The sequence below is a fragment of the Macaca nemestrina genome, chromosome 10 (genome assembly GCF_043159975.1).
Source record: "Macaca nemestrina isolate mMacNem1 chromosome 10, mMacNem.hap1, whole genome shotgun sequence".
NCBI lineage: Eukaryota > Metazoa > Chordata > Mammalia > Primates > Cercopithecidae > Macaca > Macaca nemestrina.
Genome location: NC_092134.1, coordinates 58,716,578 through 58,722,607, shown reverse-complemented (window position 1 = coordinate 58,722,607; position 6,030 = coordinate 58,716,578). Strand labels below are relative to the sequence as shown.

Below are 6,030 nucleotides of genomic sequence, written 5' to 3'. Positions count from 1 at the left end.
ATAATTGTATATCTATTTTACATAGATATTGTCAGATTTTATCCATAGAAATTATTCCAATTTAGAACCCTACCAAATCCCACAAGATACAGATAAGATTGTATTTCCAAAAAGTTTTAACTGAATTCTCCACTATACGTGCTGGTTACCAAAGGGCCCTGTGTTGTATTTAGTTCATTTAAAAATAACAAATTTAATATTAAAAATAGTAATAATTGATAAGGGGTTCCTACATGTGAAGCATCCTATCATATTACATTTCTGTAAAGTTTACGTTACTGTCATATTAATCCTTTACAATAATAATAATCTCACTTTCTTTTTAATAGATAAAAAATTAGAGCAATACAGAGTTCCTAGGGACACATAGCTTGAAACTGGTAAAGTCACTTCCTAAGAAGCTATATTGCATTGCTAACAAACTCATTTATTAGTCAGAAATTCTAAGTTATGTAGTAATAATAACTTCCAAATCTCAGTAACATTTAAAAGTTGATTTTCATGTGTGCAGTGCACAGCAGGTCCAGGAGATTCTCTAGGGAAGTTTTCCCTCTGTAATGCTCAGTGCCTCATCTCCACATCAGCATGTGCTTCCCTGATCACCAAGGCAGGGGAAGACAGTACATCTCTTTTTCTTTTTCCTTTTCTTTTCTTTTCTTTTCTTTTCTTTTCTTTTCTTTTCTTCTTTCTTTCTCTCTCTTTCTTTCTCTTTCTCTTTCTTTCTTTCATGCAAAGTTTTATTTTTAAACTTTTAAAATTTGAAAACAGCTAACCTACATTAAATAATACAGTTTCCGAAGCTGAACGTGCTCACTTAGAGCTTAGTTTTTCTGCCTGAGGTACAGACGCAATTTCCTAACACTCCTAGGTGGGAACACTACTGTTTGAAGATCTCTGATTAGATGAACTGATCGATTTCAGTTGGTAACATCCCTTTTCCTTCCTTAGGAAGAGTTGAAAAAAATCTACAATAGATGCATTTTCTTAGTTTTACACCGATAATTTCTTCCCAAATGTCTCCTGGGAGGCATAGACCATGTACAGGAATCCACCTTCATCCTTCTCACTCTCATAGGCCTCTGAGATTGGTGTGGAGGCGCTCACAATGCTGTGTCCCCCTTCATCAACAGGAAGAAGGCTTGAGTAGCACTGAGCTATAAGCGCTTTCTAATTATCTTGATGAGCTCACTCACGTTGACGTGGTCAGGTACAAGGAACCTCGTTTTATTCAGGACAGGAAGCTGCTTCTCACCCTTGTATAATTCTATTATCACCGGGATTTTGGTTGGATGCTGCACTCGAATAAGTCGGACATCTACCCTTCGTTGGAAGGTGCTGCGCTGCTCGAAGGTCTCTGATCGCATGGTGCTGGGGTCTGGACGCGAGGGTCCCGGCGGCTCCCAGGGCGGGGGTGGGGGCGGATGCGACTCTCCATCTCATTTTCTTCAAACGCTGTGGAGACATCATAGGGAACAAGGAAGTATAAACCTACTGATAATGATGATGGCAATAATGACAATAACCTTTTATATAGCATATCTGTGTACAAGTCACTGATTTTTGGGCTTTGCACATGCAGTCATGCCCGGTCTGATGATAGGGGTACTTTGTAAGAAATGCGTCAGTAGGCAATTCTGTCTTTGGCAAACATCATACAGTATTTACACAAAACAAACCTACATAGTATAGACTACCACACACTTAGGCTATTGGGTATAGCCCATTGCTCCTTGGCTGCAAGCCTATACAGCATGTTAGTGTACTGAATACTGTAGACAATTGTAACACAATGGTAAGTATTTATGTATTTAAACGTATCTAAATATAGAAAAGGTGGAGTGAAAATAGAGTATAACAGATAAAAATTGGCACAGCTATATAGGGCACTTATCATGAATGGAACTTGAAGAACAAGAAGTTGGTCTCCATGAGTCAGTAAGTGAGCGATGAGCCAATATGAAGGCCAAGAACATTGTTGTACACTACTGTAGACAGACCTTATAAACACTGCACACGTAGGCTACATGAAATTTGTTTTAATTTTTTCTTTAATAATAAATTAACCTTAGCTTACTATAATATTTTTCTGTAGAAACTTCCTTTTAATTTGTTGATTCTTTTGTAATAACACTTAGCTTAAAACGTAAACATGGTTTTATATCCTTATTCTGTAAGTTTTTTTTCTATATTGAAGTTTTATTTTTTATTTTAAAACATTTCTGTAAAATCTAGCACACAAGCACATCCAACTGCCTGAGTTTACACAGGGTCATGATCATCAGTATCACTGTTTTGCCCCTCTACATCTTGTCCCTTTTGAAGGTCTTCAGGATCAGTAACACACAGGGAGCTGTCATCTCCCATGATAACACTGCCTTCTTCTGGAATACCTCCTGAAGGACTTGTCTGAGGCTATTTTATAGTTAACCTTTTTTTTTTTAAATAAGTAAAAGGAGTATACTCTAAAATAATGCTAGATGTATAATATAGTAAATACATAAAACAGTAACATAGTCATTTATTATCATTATCAAGCATTGAGTACTGTACACAATTGTGTGTGCTGTACTTTTATATACAACTGATAGTGTAGTAGGTTTACACCAGTATCACCACAAACACATGAGTAATGCAGTGCCCTATGAGCTTAAGACAGCTACAACATCACTAAGTGATAGAAAATTTCTAGCTCCATTATAATAGAATGGGATCAGTGTAGTGTATTCATTCTGTCATTGACGAAAATATCATTATTCAGTGCATGACTGTATTTGGTACAACGCTATGAATACTAACCCTATTTTACAGTTGAGGAAACTAGATGAGGTTTTTCTAGTTTCCTAGTATACTGAGAAAGTCAAACCCAAAAGTGACCACAAAGGAATCTTTTTCTCATTTCAGATTTTAAACATAGGAAGTATGTGTATATGTGTGTTTGTATGTGAAATAAATTTTAAAAAATGCCCACACAGAATATTCAAGTTCCACTTTGTACTTCTGTGAGAAGTTGGTCAAATTGGGGCAATTTGGAAGAAGCTATCCAATCAGACTTTATTTGTGTAGGAAATCACAACTAGTAAGTTAGAGGAATGTAAGGGTTTGAGTCAGCAACATTTGGTTTCACTCTTGATTAACTATATTTTTAGTTCTACTTACATTTACACTTTACTCCTTATCTTTACATATGCTACTAACAATTTATGTAAAATTTATGTAAAAATTTGCTAGGCTAAAACATTACTAGCACATATTTCTAGTTAGTATTTTTCCAGCATAGACAGCTTAATGTCCTTGAGAATATACCTGGGAAGATGACGTAGGATTTCATACGGCGATCAGCTCTCTACAGGGAGAGGAGATTAAATACATTCTATTAGTCTCATAGTTACCCAAGGTGACCGAGCTCGATGACAATGTTAATGCACTCTTTTTCTTTTGACTTTTTCTAGTTGGATTCAGGCTACCTGGTGTAGTATTTCTGTCCAGAATCAAAGGCCTTCGTGGCTTCCCAGTGAAGCCTCAGACAACAAATTGGAGATGAGAAAAAAGACAAGGTTATCACTTCTTAGAGAAATCATTAGCTATGAGATAAATAAAATAGGGACAAAGAATGGAAAATGTTTTCAGAATCAGGACAACCTTGTGGTATAATGTTCCTGACCTTCAGAAATAAAAATAAAAAATATAAATGGAGTAAGAAAAAAATTATTAAGGAAGCACCAGCGTGATCTAGAACTGACTCACACCTTAAGCAGGGAAAGCGCTCACAGAAAGGCAGGTGAGGGGGAATGAGGGAAATTTCAAGCAAAGGTGACAGTGTTGAATAATTTAAATTGTTTATTAATTTTTTCTATAGTACTGACTTTTCTGTTCCATTATGATAAATTTCAAACCAGAGAAACTGCTTTACAATAAATATGACACAAATAGGTAGAATTTTTGCAGATTTTGATCAGAGGAATAAAACTTTTTTGTGTGAGATAATTCTGTAAATTTTGCACAGGTTTGATTAGATGGGAGAAAGAAAATTTAAAGTTTTAAAAATAGCCAAAAGGATGTAGCAATATCTAGGTCTAAGATAGGCATAACATAGGCTCGAGCAGTGATGATGCCATTGATGGAGACAAAGAAAAATGCAAGATGAAACTGAGAGGAGAGGCCGGGCACGATGACTCAAGCCTGTAATCCCAGCACTTCAGGAGGGTGGCAGATCACCTGAGGCCAGGAGTTTGAGACCAGCTGGCCAACATGGTGAGAAACCTGTCTCTACTAAAAATACAAAAATTAGCTGGGCGTGGTGGTGTGTGCGTGTAATCCCAGCTACCCAGGAGGCTGAGGCAGGAGAATCGCTGGAACCTGGGAGGCAGAGGCTGCGGTGAGCCGAGATTGAGTCACTGCACTCCAACCTGGGCGACAGAGCAAAACTTTGTCTCAAAAAAAAAAAAAAAAAAAAAAATGGAGAGGAAAAACTACAGAACTGTAAATAAAAATTCATTTTTCCACTAAAAGTCCTAAAGATAAGCAATGTATTATTGTTACTATAATATTGATATATATTTTAGGAAAAATCACAGTAAAGGGGGGAAATATCACCACTTTCAAAAGAAAAATCTACCATGAAAGTAAGTAAACAGAAAAATAAGTTCCTGATGTTTTAAGTTGTAGTTGTCTGAATGCTTGCTATGGTGAAAACAAACAAATCAAATGGTAACAAATTAACAAGAACAAATATGCAGTTTTTCAGACATCATTGTGATGTATTAATGGCTGTTGTACAGCAAACATAAAGAAAAATTACAGGAAGGAAGAAATAAAAGAAGAAAGCTGTAAAAATTATCTTGGTTACATATTTTTAGTATGTTTTCAGGTGACTACTCCTTGCAATGCTCATAATTGATCTGAAATTGATTTTGCATAGTGCTACTCATAGAGATAGAAAGACCTAAGTATTCTGAAATTCATTTAATTTTATGAAATCAAATGTTTCTGTTTTGCATTAGCAGAGACACAGAGATTAATTTAAAAGTTAGTTGAGGTAGTTTTTAGGTTATATTTTAGAGTTTTTTGATTGGAATAATAGAATAAAGCAGTACATTTACAAAGGTACCCCTAGGAACTCAGTTGGATGTGTTTTCTCTTCAACACATACAAACTATAGGAAACAATTGTATGTTTTTTGGCTTATAACAATTTCAAGAGAATTTTAAGTCAATTAAAATGAAATTGGCAACTCTTTTAATTTGATATTATTTTTATGCAAATATGTTTAGTAATAAAAAAGAAGTGAAGTGCAGAAAATGCAATTTGGAAAACAAAGCTATTTCTAAGTGCAACATTTGTCAAATCTCTTTAGGACTGAGCAGTTTTAAGAATGATTCATTGAGCATGAATGACTGAGAAAACACAAATTCAAATAAATGATTGGTTCTAGCAATGATTAGGTAGGTGGATAAAAATTTTATCATTTAGTTTGGCATTGCTAAGTGAGGAAGGGTTGATTTATATGAATTAGCATTAGCTACAAAGCATTTAATTTGGTCCTAGTAAATTGTAAATCTTAAAAATTGAAATCAATATTTCTCTAATACATTTTGATATTTTATGAAAATCAAAACATAAGTTTCTGTAAAAATCTCATGCAAATACTTGCAGATCTAAGTTTTTAATTATATATTTAAAAAAGTAATAAATAACACAGAATTACAGAATTGGAATAGTGAACTTAAACTAAAGCCAGAACTCAAATATATTAAGACATAAACCAAAAGGTTGAGAATGAGGGAGTTTGGTTCTTGACTAGAGTAGCCAGTAACTGGTTTGTCTCTACATGGTGTTATAGATGTGTAATGCTTCCTCTATAGCCTTTACACAGAAGAATTGAACAGAAGGATGTCAATCTTATCAGATCTGTGTAGGAGAAAATATCTCCATAAATTTGATTGAAAAAAACCAAGTCTACTTTATCACTGAATAGCAATGTTCTACCAGGATTTCCCCCAGGGAAGCAATTTGAGAAACAAGATTTTGCTT

General features: G+C 34.8%; 1 pseudogene; it reads right to left on the bottom strand.

Moving 5' to 3' along the window:
• Positions 1–800: 800 nt before the first annotated feature.
• On the bottom strand, positions 801–1,368 carry LOC112425162 (microtubule-associated proteins 1A/1B light chain 3B pseudogene; annotated as a pseudogene).
• Positions 1,369–6,030: the final 4,662 nt, after the last annotated feature.